Source organism: Danio rerio, chromosome 15 (assembly GCF_049306965.1).
Source record: "Danio rerio strain Tuebingen ecotype United States chromosome 15, GRCz12tu, whole genome shotgun sequence".
NCBI classification, from domain to species: Eukaryota; Metazoa; Chordata; class Actinopteri; order Cypriniformes; family Danionidae; genus Danio; species Danio rerio.
Genome location: NC_133190.1, coordinates 11,481,973 through 11,496,753, shown reverse-complemented (window position 1 = coordinate 11,496,753; position 14,781 = coordinate 11,481,973). Strand labels below are relative to the sequence as shown.

The following is a 14,781-nucleotide window of genomic DNA, read 5'->3' as shown; positions in this document are numbered from 1 at the left end:
TTTTCAAAAATAGCACAAATCAAGAGAAGCATTATATTTGTAATATTTTTGCAATATTTTGCATGAATCTAAATATATATTTCCATTAACAAAGACTTTCTGTGACAAAATATTATTTTAATAAATATTTTTGTTTAATAAATCTGTTTTGTTCAAATGCACCAATATATATTACCCATATTCACTAAGAAATGGATAAAAGTATTCATTTTTAAAATAATAAAATGTACTCATTTATGCTGAGCACTGTATGTATGTATGTATTTATGTATATATTTAAGTTATTGTCAATTTATGCTGAATACACACTAAAAGGGATTGTCATTATTTCATGTTTTTAATTATAAATAAAATAAATGGACAACTTCAAATATAGAAGATTATGAATACATACAATTGACCCTTCTCTAAGCCCCACCCTACTAAGTTACTGTTGCTACGCCTGTCAAGCTTTCATGCCTGGCACGTCTATTATAACATGTATGCGCCGATGTCTGACATTCCCAGGTATATAATTAGCCATTTTTGGGGAGCAGATGAGATATCCAAGAAAGCCTGACAAAAAAGAACTGTTGTATGCATTACAGGGGTGTATTCACGACATAATAGGCAACTGATTAGAAAATGAGCTAGGTTAAGCTATGTTAGCCTAGCCGCCTCATACGCTGACCATTTAATGGCTTAGTTCATGCACAGCAGGAGAGGTGAAATTTAAAAATAATCAAATAATTACGAATTAAACCGTGATTTTTCATTTTTAAGCCATAATATAGGGTTGTTAACCAACGAGGAAAATACCCATGTACAGTGCTTCTGCATAATTCATTCATAGAGCAGCCAGACAGGGGAAACTGATGGATTTGTGTCAAATATTAGCATCATTGACCCCTAACAATGTACAGTACCTATAACTGTCAGTATGTTTATGTGCTTTTTATACAGTTTTTATTCTTATTTGCAGTTAAGAGGAAAAATACATTAATTGAAATGCATGTTAAAGTATAAATAGCAGAAGTGGACAGATTTTCCCTACTTTCAAATATTAATCCGACACCAAATATAAAAGTAGACACTAACCTGCTAAAATGTCATCACCAATGGCTAAATCTCTAAAAGACTGACCAAAACATCTGTAAATTGTAGCTCTGACATGAACATTAGGGATATAAATTACTGAAAAACAGCTGCGGGTAAAATTTATTGATCGCAAGTGCTCAGATTGTTATCACATCTCCGTTTGGTTCTGTTAATATGTAATTTCAAATATCCGTAGCTTGAAACAGATGGAGATATGATTGCTATTACTATAACTACAAAACTAAACCAACTTAACTCAGCTCTTTTAGTGCCCCTCATTGTTCCACACTGGCATTTCTCATCTTGGGTTTTAGGTTTTGGAAAGGGAAAAAAATTCCACCACCCCGTCCAAACTTTTAGAATACTGGTGTCAGATTTGCACAATACATATTCACAATGCTTTGGCTTGTATGCCTCGCTCGAAAGCTTGACAGGCCTACTGCGCGTAGCTACGGTTGCTAAGCCACGATTGGTGTATGGCGGTTTTCGGGTGTGGCTTAGCTAAGGTTTAACTGAATTATCTTAATGGATGGATAATCAAATCATTAAGTTTAATTCAACTGGTTGATGCATTGTGTTAATATTGTAGTAAATTGAAATTAATTCTCAAGTTTGATTACAACTTGATTCACAAAATGTGGTTACAAAAGATTGTGTTACTCATAACTATTCTCAAATTATCCCCATGACACATTATAGACACACAATATATTGCTTTTATTTTTGTTATAATAAGTATAATTGAGTGTAAGTAGAATTGAATCACTTTTTTAATGAATATAAATTTATGTATTGGCTCTTATCGCAAGCAGTAGATAATCAGATTACATTACTGATGCATCGGATTTCATTAGTAAGACAATTCAAATAGATTAATCAGTTTATAAATGTGAAGATTAGACAACTTTTTTAAAAGTTTTATTTTTCAAATGGTTCTTGGCATTCTGAAAGCCCATTCATCGTAGTTCACATTGTTGGCTCAGTCCGTGAATGTAGACTTCAGCAGTGCTTCTGTCATGACTAATTTCACCCTGTGCCATGACTCTTAAAGTGGTTCTCAGCATACGTCACAGTGTGGATGACCTGCGTTGCAGTTCTCTTATGCAGTTTAGCATTGTGATGCAGATTTTATTTCGCCTTCCCAGGGTGTCATTTTTTTGTAATGTTTTGATTACAGCCATGTTAGGCCATCACGCACTTTACCTCATTAAATTTACACAGAGATAGAAAGTTCAAGAGGTTTTAATGAAAGACAAAATCAATTAAAAGCCTGTAAATCCTTAAAAACAAGCAATAAAACAAAAAATTAATGGCATACCCTGCTGAGGGACAACTGACCAGCTCTGCAGGAGCTTCAACCACATTGAATCAGTTTTACAAGTCTTTACCAATGAGCCACTGATAAAAAGTGCATAGAAAATTAGTTTATCACATTATACATCGATTATTGTTAACTATGATTAATATATATATTTTTTTTATCACTGCATTACTTGTTCAGGGATGTTATAAGACACATCTTCTATAAGTAATAAGTAACACGGAGGTAATAATTGTATTAATACCTCCCAGAACTGTCTTGAGTGACTGTGCTGGGAAAGAGTGGTCTTGCTCTTCCAAAAGCATGTTTTGTGAGACACAAGTAATTTGTCATATAAGGAAAAAGACCCACAGGTGCTTCTACTTTTTTATTTTTGATATTTGGTGCCATTTTATCAGGAAATGGTAATTTTTCTCTTGTTGACACATTGAATTGAAATGATGGTTTATTTGCACATGTTTATGTGGTCTTTCAGTTTTGCGCATAGGTCTAATTGGATTTAAACATACTGTAGCTATTGATAAACTAGTTGACCAAACCTAGGGTTTCTGAACTCATAATACTTCTGAATGCCAAAGACAATGTCAATCGAAAGCCTGTAAATGATACAAAATCTTAATGGCATACCCTGCTGAAGGACAACTGACGTGCTCTGCAGGAGCTTTGACCACAGTGAATCACTTTTACAAGTCTTCACTAATGATTGACTTATGGATAATGCATGGAAATATTCGTTTATTACATTATATGTCTGATTATTGTCAAATATGATTAATATTTCATTTTAGACACTGTATTACTTGTTTAGGGATGTTACTTGAGGCAAATCTTCCATAAATAAAAAGCAACACGGTGGTAATAACAGTTTTATTGCTTCACAGAACTGTGCTACAAAAATTACTCTTACTCTTCCAAATCCATGTCTTCTGAGGCACAAGTAATATATAAGAAAAAGGCCCACAGGTGCTTCTACTTGGCAAATGTAATTTTTATTTTTGATATTTGGTGCCATTTTATAAGGAAAATTGTGATTTTCTCCTGTTGACACACTGGATTGAAACGGTGCTTTATTTGCAAATGTTTTATGTGGTGTTCCAGATCTAATTTGAATATTTGAATGAAAACATAGCTATCGATAAACTAGTTGACCTAACCTAGGGTTTCTGAACTCACTGTACTTCTGAATGGCAAATATAAGTCAATTGATGTGTGTGTTTGTCCAGCAACAGGTAACCAAGTTCCAAATAAGATGTGTCAACATTCTCTCCAGGTTAAGAAAGCATTCACCTCGCTTTGATAATTGGAGGGGAGTAGAGAAAGCATGCCGATACTGAGCAGTCGATATCAAGCCTGTCATCACTAGCAGCTCTTGGCTTTTCCCTCAAGGCTTCTTTACAGAGTAGAACAAAAAAAAAATGCTGTAAATAATTGATCAGTCTTTACAAGTTAACCACCCAAGGCTGGAATTACATCAAGCTCAGGAGGATTGTGCCTGCCTCTCATTCACTCGGCCTTCCGTAATGCTATGAATTACACTCCTGTGGCAAGAACTTTCTCTACTCCGTGTGGCATCCAGCTAGTGTTCCGGTCACCTAGCGGTGGCACCCCAGTGCTAAAATGGGATTTATCTTTCCGACAAATGGCTGTGATTTGCATTGGTATATAGGTTACCCTCAGGCTGCCAGTGAGGGGTAGCACACTCACCAAAGGAATCGGTCTCTTGCCTCCGAGCTATGCAAGGCACCATAAGGCTCTATTTGACTGAAACAAAGAAGCACACCACAGTGCCGTGGAAGAGGAAGTTTTTAATGCTAGAGTTAAGCTTAGCGTCCTCTGTAGTAAAATAGAGGGATTTCTGCCAGGGGCTGTGCTGTGTTACACAAGGTCGGTGGAAGATTTGATCGTGTTTCCTTTCACTTTGCTTCTTATGAGTCAGGAAGTTTTCATTGAAATCTGGATGTATCCCTTCACTAACTGTCACTTTAGCATTAGAAACCTATGCTCTTGATGGGTAGATTCACGCAGTGGCATCATACAGTTGCTAACGCAGTGTGCACTAAATACAATTCTGTTCACACTCTTGGGTTAATTTAGAGTTTTCTTGATGATTGTTGCAGAAATGGAACCTCACTTGACATCAAGTTGTCTGCTGTCCGCTAGTAAATAGTGAGCCTGCCAGAGGCAAGGTTGTCTTGCACAGGGTTGATGCAATGTTTGATCCAGATTACTTTGCCTCTAATGAGTGAGTATATATTCTCTGGAAGCTGGGCAGCTTTTGCAATACCAGTTATTTTGGAACTTAAATTGGAAAAATACAATTGCACAATGCCACCGCTTGTACAGTATGAACAGTTAAATTTGGCTCAGTTCACACTATTTAATTACTTTAGAGTGACTGTGGTTTTGTTAATAAATAGTAGACAAATATAATCCCACCTGACATCTACATGTCTGATGCCTGGCAGTAAAACAGTGAAGTTCTTACTAGAGATTGTGTTGTTCTGGGATAGCATTATTTGTTTAATTCAGAGTGACTCTAGATTAGCGTTGCATGAATGGGATCGCATCGAATGGACATCTGCAGTAGTTTCCTGTCGTCAGTAACTTCATTGAAATGTTGACAAACATTTTGACAATGAAAATCTAAAGTGTAACTGTACAATTGTTTGGTTTTAAATGCGTTTCCAAACGTGGTTTATAAATGGAGCCACAACTGATCTCATCTAAATCTCATAGCAATACACCATCATGCTTGTCCATTAATTTTGAAGTTTTGTTAACAATATTTGTTTAATTTAAGAGTTTTGATCTTTTTTTCTTGATAATTGTTGCAGGAACAGAATCTTGATTGACACCAAGTTATATTGTAAAATTCTGAGGCTGCTGCCGAGGCAATATTGTGTTGAAAAGGTTGATGCAATGTTTGGTCCAGATTACTTTACTTTGTCTAGAAGATCGCAATCTAGAGAATCAGCACAATTCTTTTGAAATCAAAGTATAGTTTGTACATCTAAAGCCACACAGTACAGTTTGTTGCTGTTCATACCATTCAGTTAATTCAGAGTGACTCCAGTTCAATTATAGATGTATAGATTCAATTTTACAATGACACAACAGCACAAAACAGTTGTCTTTACAGTTTGGTATGCTAAACACAGTTCTGTTTACACTTAAGTTAATTCAGAATGACAGATTGGTTGACACATGTTGCAGGAATGAAATCACAGTTAATATCTAGCTGTCTAGTCGTAAAAATAAAGTTAAGTTGTACAGTTTGTTGCTGTTCATGATATTCAGTTATTTCAGAGGGACTCCAGTTCAGTTGATGTATATATTAAATTTTACAGTGAGACTGTAACAGCACAACATGGTTGTCAGTACAATATGGAATGTCAAATATAATTTTGTATACACTTATTAAGTTAATTCAGAATGACTCCAGACTGGTTGACACGTGTTGCAGGAATGAAAGCACAGTTAACATCTAGCTGTCCTGTAGTAAATAGTAGTGCTCCTGCCAGAGGCTATGCTTTGTTGCACAAGGTCGATGCAAGCTTTGATCCTGCTTTCTTTACTTGACCTCTTAAAAGTCAATAACTTTTCTTTAGAAGCTGGGCAGCTTCTGTAGTGTTGGTCTTTTTGTGGCTTTAAACCTAAAACCTTCATGCTTGTGTTCACATAGTGGAACAAAGTGGGTGACAATACAGTTTGGACTGTTAAATACAGTTCTGTTCACTCTGTTCAGTTAACTCAAAGTGACTATAGTTTGGTTTATAAATGCCACAGTAATGGAACCAGAATCGATCTAGCTGTTATTCCGCTGTGCCACACAACGCATTCTTCATTGTAAATTACATGTCAGCTTCTCTCAGGTTATGAAAATATTCATATTAAATTGAGTTCCCATGTCGTTTTTGCGTTTAAATGCTAATTTGAGAGTCACCTGCTAGTAAATATTCTTGTCAAGCCAAACATTGGCTGTGTCAAAGCAACCATTGTGATTGTAGGTAAACAAGTGGTAAATTATGGAAATCAGCTTGCTCTTTTGAAGAGCAGCCTCATTGTCATTTCTGATTGTTTGGCAACTGTATTTGCTGAGCCTTTAAACAGAACAAGGACACAATTATAATATGAAAAAAGGAATTGCTGCTGTTTATTCACTTAAACCTCCTAATGAGTCTATTTTAACGATTTTCTCTGTCGTTTTTTGAGATTGGGATAGATTTTATTTTTATTTTACCTGTGAATAATCAGCCAGCTGCTTTCATTTACAAAGTATTAGCATATTACTAATATGGATGTGCCAGATAGCTCAAGGCTTAATAAGAGCTATTCTGTAATGACAGACTCTTGGATAGGTGGTCATGTCCTTTGTTATAGTCCTTGCTTTTTAATGAACAGGCGCCTACGTGCTCACACAGAGTGGCATAAATTGCCATCCAAAACACACTGTAGATTAATTAGTGCTGCTATTGCCAAACATGTCACCAATTCTGACCCATTTTTTCACCCTGCCCTTCTGTAAACACAAGCAGATGTCTTGAAAGATATGTGTCGAGGGTTTGAGCCTGCGATATTTTGACATGTTTTTGGGGTTGACAATGATATGCGTTAATACCTCCTGTTCCGATTTCTTCACCTTGTCAGGATATTACGGGTGCATGCTGAAACATTTTTAACTGTGTTGTGACGGCCCTGTTCTGCAGCCTGACTCAGCTCTGCATTACAGATTTGTTAAATTCTGGAAAGAGAGAGAGAGAGAAAGAGGGCATGGACAGGGTAAGCTTCTCGCGTAAAATGATAAGGGAGTTTAAAGGCCCAGATTCATGTTGCCGGTGTCAATATGATTTTGTGTGTCTATAGAAACACGAGTTATTCTGTAGTTCCAGAAATGTGATCCAGTGCTGAGACTAAGGCTGAAAAGGCTTAGCTCAGGGTTTTGGGCTGTGGATCCGAACACAGAGAGTGTTTTCAGAGGAATTTGGTATGCTTTTCTGGCAATTGAGGAGGAATTACATGTGAAAGCATAGGAAAGCTAAACCTGACATCTAAAGGGAGCTGAAGTATAGAATCACAAATTTAGAGGTGGTTAGCATTTGAAACATAATGTCTCGAGTGTTTAAACACAACATAAAGACAAATCTGACCACAGTGGCTTAAAGTTAGATGCACAAATTTCACCACCGGGAAATCGCTGCACTCCCAGAATCCGTCTCCACTTATAGCTATCAACCAGAGATGGAGTTATCAGGCTGAGGCAATTTCATTTTTTTTCCCAGAGTGATTCCACATTATCAACAAGAAAAATGCATCTGTTGCATTCAACAAACCAAAAAGCTCTCTGTTGTATTGCATTTTCCCTTTCATCTATCTTTGTTGCAGACATTCCCCAAACTATAGTTCACAAACCAGATGGCTTTTGTATTTAAATAGGCTGAGATTAAGCAAGCTGGAAAATATAGAAAAGAAAGAGCGAAAGATCTCTACGCCCGCTAGGTCCCGTTAGCCTGATGGGACAGACTCGTTGAAGCTTGAGGTCTTTTTATTGAGCATGTGTTGCTCCATGGCCCCTGGCTTTCTCTCAGGGTCCCGTTCCTGGAGAACTGGCTATTGGGCCAAGGACTCCCTGCTGAGCCCCTGTTCATCACCACAGAGCCCCTCTTGTCTTAGCATCTTTTTAGGCAGAGCAGCATGGGGTTCGGGCCACAGCGAGCAGCTAATAGTATATGGATTCCCCCTCTGTAAGGGCTCGCACAACATGCCTTTGCAGTTGACCAGACAGGAATGATCGTGTGGAAATTAAGCAGCGGGGTCAGCCTGCAGCTTCACATTTAGATCAGCTGGGTTTCATCAGAACTTATTTAATCATTGCTTCCCGTTGCCTGCATGCAGGGAGCGAATGAGGCTTGCGGGGTCGCATCGGAACATATATCCACTCACCAAAAGATCACAGTGGACTGCAAAAGGGTGATTTAATAGGCAAGACAAGGCATATCTGCTGACTTACTCCCAATTTCAACTAAGATTATGTATGCGTTACGTACCTCAGTTCATATTTTTTAATTGCACGCAGCCAGCTGTTTTCTTAATGCATTGTCACCTTTTGTAAATATACACAGTATGCTCATGAATCATCGCTTTATTTAGATAATCCATTGTGAGGTTACCATAGAGATAACAAAGTGCCAGACATAGCCATCTGCATGTTTCACCGTTAAATATGTCTCCAGGACCCAAGGGGACTCAAAAATGACACGTATTACACTAAGAAATCACATTTGCTTCTGATTTCACATGAATTCCAATCAACAGGCTCTTGAACACACAGCGAGCGAAATGTGTTTTCTGTATTTATTTCCTCAAGAATAGGTGGGAAGGTGTCAGCGAGGCCGTCAGTTACTCACACTTGATGAGTTTGAGAGCATGACTGATTCTTAGCGCCGTTAGCTATGTCTGCTAGCCTTCATACGAGACTCGAGAAGACAGCTTGTATTCCCACATGTATCTGTCTTTCCTAATGGTTAAGAACAACACCTTAACTGATGATTGAATGGAGGAAAAAGTGTGAAAACCACAGACACACAACCATCCATTAACACTCAGGGTGGCTGTTGGCTTTTCACACTGCAGTAAAAAATATTCGCCTTCAATATCTAGACATTTAGTACAAAAAAAAAAAAAAAAAAAAAACGAGCTTAGCAGAGTAGTTCAATGCTGGGCAGATCTATGGATCTTACTATTTTTAGCTGCCGGAGTTTGCTGGACATCATTTAATGATCTGTCTGTCTTGTTGAGGGATTTTGATTCAGTTGGCAGCCAGCCAGTCTCACACCTTCAACATTTGATCGGGTGTCATACGAGTTCTCACTCTCGAGTGTGACTGTTATTTTGTAACTATACACGAAAATAGACTTTTCTCAGCCTATCAACTCTCTGCATGAGGCACACTTTCCAAACAAGTGGATTTCATAAAATGTGTAATGTTTTATTATGTGGTGGTGTTTTAGTGTCACTCGTATGGGGCTAATAATATGCCAAAACAATCTGAATTTAAATTGTTTTTATTTGAATTATTAACAATTGCAGTTTAATACAACTGAATATTATACAAGTATGCCATTTAAAACATGTTTTGACTTTGAGTTCCTTAACTTAAATTAGATTTTCTTAACTTGAATTTGAATGTCTTAACTTTTTTATACTTTTTTACATATTCCCTGACTTTGGTCTTTTGATTCTATCACTTCTGCTCAGGTAACGTGTTTTGGCTGAGTGCAAAGATAGGTTAATATATTAATTAATGTAACCACGTATACTGATTTTGCAAATTTGACTGATTGCTTGCATTTATTTTCTATTATGTATACAATTTCAGTACAATATACTTTTATATTGGCCTTTATTGAATATTAAAACTGGTATTCAGCAAAAGAGAGAAGATGTTTTGTATTTTCATTGAAAATGAAAACAGGCAGTAATGTTATAAATATGCATACATTGAAGAAGACGGTCATATAAATGTGCAGCTACACGACGCCTCAACATTTCTGCTGTCTGTTTAATTGCTCATATTAAAGTGAAAATAGACATTTCCTTATATCATGTTTTCATTTTATTATAAAGTGAAACAACGTATGTGATGTGAATGAGTTTAAGGTACATGTTTCCTTTTGAAGATTCACCTGATGTGTCATCGGGAGTTGTTTTCCATATTAAACTTGCAAAGTTTAAACTTACAAGGAAAGGATGCAAGACTGAACTTTGTTTAGGCTACTGAATATTTAGAAAAAATCCCTAATCAGATAGGTGAATGTCTGCAGCCTCGCCTTGGATTGTTTTTTTCAGATGTCTCCGTTTTCCCCCATACACACTAACATGAAGCAACAATATTAACATCATAAAAACAACTTCAGCGTAGTGTGGACAGAAGGTGTAATCGTACCAAAACTTAAGCATTTTAAAACTAAAACGAAAACGGGGACTGAGACATCTGAAAATGGAGGTGTGGCTGGTGACATTCACGCTACCTGATTGGGGCTTTTTCTCAATTTAAAGTACACATAGTTTAGACTTGCATCCTTTCCTTGTAAGTTTAGACTTGCAAGAACTCACAAGATTTCTATAACGGCATTCACCCTGGCTACATTTCACCATCTTGACAATAAAGTGAATACATAACACAAATTGCTGTCTCTGTTACTTTTATATTAAAAACTTAAACAAAACAGACATTAAAAATGTTGAAGCATCATGTATATTTATATGACCATAATTTTCACTGTATGTTAATTTAGTACAATAACTGCCTCGTTTCATTTTCATTGAAAAATATGAAACATTAGGCTTCATAATCACTGTGTGGTTTTGGCAATATGTGCTTAATGACAGGCTGTAAGCACACAATAAAGATTATCAGAGGACATGCTTGGTGAAATTACAAAATAGCCATCTCTTTTGCGGAATATAAAAATCAGTAAGCTATAATTTTAATCATCAATAGTAATTATAAAACTATAAAGTGCAATAAGTTTATACAATATAGTAAAGAAAGGCAAGCAATCATTCAAATGTGTGAAATCACTGTACATGGTTACATAAATTAATAGCTTTAATAACTTATCTTTGCGCTTAGGTACCTAAAAAACAAGGCTAATAGATTCAAAAGACTGACTCGGGAGATGAGTTCCAGTGGCAGATTTGGGATGAACTGGCTGATATTCGGCTGCTCTTAGCAGGGCAGGTGTGGTTGAGCTCTCTCTGACTGCCTGGAGCTCAGAGTGCATGTAAGATCATGTGAAGTGCGTTTTTTGTTGACGGTGAGCTTTTCAGAAATGCTAGATGAAACGTTAGCTTGAACGTGAATCGTTTTCATTCTAAAATGCCGTTTTAAAATGAAAAAAAAAAGTATTACTGTAAGCGAGGCCCAAGTTCTAAATTCTATACATAACCACTATAAGGAAGCCAAAACTGGAATAATTCTCTCTCTCCTCTTTGTACGAGTTCAAAGTCTGGCAGCAGCGTTTTGTACTAATTGAAGGCATGATATCTGACCCCAAGACATTCCTATTTATAAAGAATTACAATAATCAATGCTTGGTGACACAAAGGCATGAGTAATGATAATTACTTTCCATTTACTCACCCTCAAGTGATTCCAACCCTTTGTGAGTTTCCTTTTTTTTCTGTTGAACAAAACAGTAGATGTTGTAAAGGCAGGTGAAAAGCCTATAACCATTGACTTCTATATAAGAATAAAAGGTTATAGGTTTCAATTAATTTTCAAAATAACTCATGTTGTGTTCAGTAGACAAATTACACTCAAACAGGTTTGGAACAAGTAAAGGGTGAGTAAATAATGACATCCACTCACCGGCCACTTTATTAGGTACACAACAGCTTGTTAACACAAACTTCTAATCAGACAATAAAATGGCAGCAACTCAATGCATTTTGTCATGTAGACATAGTCAAGACAATCTGCTGCAGCGCAAACCAAGCATCAGAATGGGGACGAAAGGTGATTTAATTGATTTTGAATGTGGCATGGTTGTTGGTGCCTAGACAGGCTGGTCTGAGTATTTCAGAAACTGCTGATCTACTGGGATATTAATGCACAACCATCTCTAGGGTTTACAGAGAGTAGTCAAAAAAAGAGAAAATATCCAGTGAGTGCAGGGGAGTTCTGTGGGCGCAAATGCCTTGTTGATGCTAGAGGTCAGAGGAGAATGGCCAGACTGGTTTAAGCTAATAGAAAGGCAACAGTATCTCAAATAACCACTTATTACAACTGAGGATTGCAGAAGAACATGCCCAACCTTGAGGCGGATGGGCTACAGCAGCAGACGACTACACCAAGTGCCCCTCTTGTCAGCCAAGAACAGGAAACTGAAGCTACAATTCACACAGACATATTAAAATTGGACAGTAGAAGATTGGAATAACGTTGCCTAGTCTGATGAGTCCCAATTTTTACTGCGACATTCAGATGGTAGGGTCAAAATTTGGCATCAACAACATGAAAGCATGGATCCACCCTGCTTTCTGTCAGTTGTTCAGGCTGGTGGTGGTGTAAGGAATATTTTCTTGGCACACTTTGGGCCTAGTAATTGAGCATCATATCAATCCCACAGCCTACCTGAGTATTGTTGCTGACCATGTCCATCTCTTTATGACCACAGTGTACTCATCTTCTGATGCCTATTTCCAAGAGGATAACGCGCCATGTCATAAAGCACCAATCATCTCAGACTGGTTTCTTAAACATGATAATGACTTTAATGTACCCAAATGGCATCCACAGTAACCAGAACTCAATCCAATAGAGCACCTTTAGGATGTGGTGGATTTGCATAATGTGCAGACAACTAATCTGCAGCAACTACATGATGCTATTATTTCAATATAGAAAAATGTCTAAGGAATATTTCCAGTACCTTGTTAAATCTAAACCACAACAGATTAAGGCAGTTCCAAAGGCAAAAGGGGTCCAACCCGATATTAGTAAGGTGTACCTAATAAAGTGTATTTTGCAGTTTTGAGTAACCTGTCTTTACAACGGACTCTGCTAACTGGAGCAACCCAATTTTCCTTGGATATTGACTTCAGACAACTTTAATGGGCTTTTGACGCCTGTAAATATTGAGCTAGAGAGAACAGCTTGTGAAATATTTCTGGACTGTGATCAGTTGCTAAATGGAGTCAAACTCATCAAGAACGTCCTCACAGATCAAATTAGCTTTTTAACACATTTTAGTAAAGTTCTTGCACCTCTTTTGAGATCACCCCACCCCCCCATTTAAAACATGCTGTTAATCTACATAAATATGCTTTGGGATTTCCACAGAGAGCCGCTTGTCTCCCTTTGTAATTGCTGTTTTATTCATTTGCTGTCTTGCAATCATAAAGCAATTTTACATCCAGCAAAGTGTCATCTGGAGTAATTAGGGGCCTATTATATTCTTAATCTCAAGAGAGAAGTCTAAAAACATGTCCATTTTTATATATATATATATATATAATCCAAAGAAAATTAAACCATCACTTTTATAAAACAAGACCATTATTCCTTTAAAATAAGACCACTGTTTTGTAAATTAGCCATGTTTTAAATGATCTCAATGGCTTTTAATTTCTGAAATAATAATCATATAGTTAATATTGTATTGCAAAAATGCTTTAAATATCAAATCAAGCTTTATTTTTTGAACGCCCCAAAAAAACTATTTCTTTTTTGTAGTGAAATATAAATAAAAAATATTTTGAGACCATCCCAAGGCTAAGAACTTTTCCTTGACTCGTCAGGTTTTTCTTCTTTAATAGCAAAACAAACTGAGAACAGAATTGTGCAAACCAGATCGATCAAATACCTTCCGCTCTCACAGGTCCTTCTGGACTGCGTTGAATCGTTCCTGCTGAATCATGACTTCTCTTCTTATTACGCTCATTGTCTCAAGGACCCGAATGAGCCTTACCTTATGTGCTTTTCAATGGAAATAAACCTCCAGTCCCCAAACGCTGCATCAGCATTTCTGTTTACCAGCTGTTTAGGGAATAAAAAAACTCTATGACAGATCTGTACTGAAAGCACCATGCAAGAGTTTAGACGTGTTTAGCGAAGTGTTGGAATTGCATAGCCTAACCTTGTTGTAGTCTATTATGGTTTGTAACATTCATAAAATGCATAATGGAGTTTTTATGCTGTTGCTGTTGTTACCTGAGGGCCTACATGTGTATAATTTATTTTCCCTGACAAAATGTTGTATTTCAGTTCAATGCCCGACACTCAAGAGCCACAGTTTTTAATGTTCATTAGGAAGTCAACTAATACAGGTTAATTAGGATGAGCATTATTTTTTAGATTTAAGTTAATTAGTGGCCAAGCACCTTTTGTTGGCTAATCCTTCTTTTTCTTTGTCTTCTTTTGCTCATGAATCTATGGCAACCCTCAGAACTGCATGCTGGAAACTTAGTAATGAATACTATAGTAATATATTGTAAATACTATACTGTTATTTTTTTTTTCAACCATACTACAATAAAGTACTCGAATGGATCTGTTGTGGTAATTGTGGTAAAAAAAGGTTTCCAAAATAGTCCAGCCCGGCTAGCTTAGTCAGTAGAACATGAGACTCTTAATCTCAGGGTTGTGGGTTCGAGCCCCATGTTGGCCATTTTTGTTACCTTTCTGTCTGGCAACGCAGTGGGGCAGTAGGTAGTGCTGTCGCCTCAAAGCAAAAAGGTCGCTCGTTCGAGCCTCGGTCAGTTGGTGTTTCTGTGTGGAGTTTGCATGTTCTCGCTCCATTCGCGTGGGTTTCCTCCGGGTGCTCCGGTTTCCCCTACAGTCCAAAGACATGCGGTCCAGATGAATTGGGTAAGGTAAATTG

At 37.1% G+C, this 14,781-nt stretch overlaps 1 protein-coding gene across 31 annotated transcripts in view; it reads left to right on the top strand.

Annotated features, from left to right (window-relative positions):
• tenm4 (teneurin transmembrane protein 4) overlaps positions 1–14,781 on the top strand; it is a 463,933-nt gene that overhangs the window by 192,437 nt on the left and 256,715 nt on the right.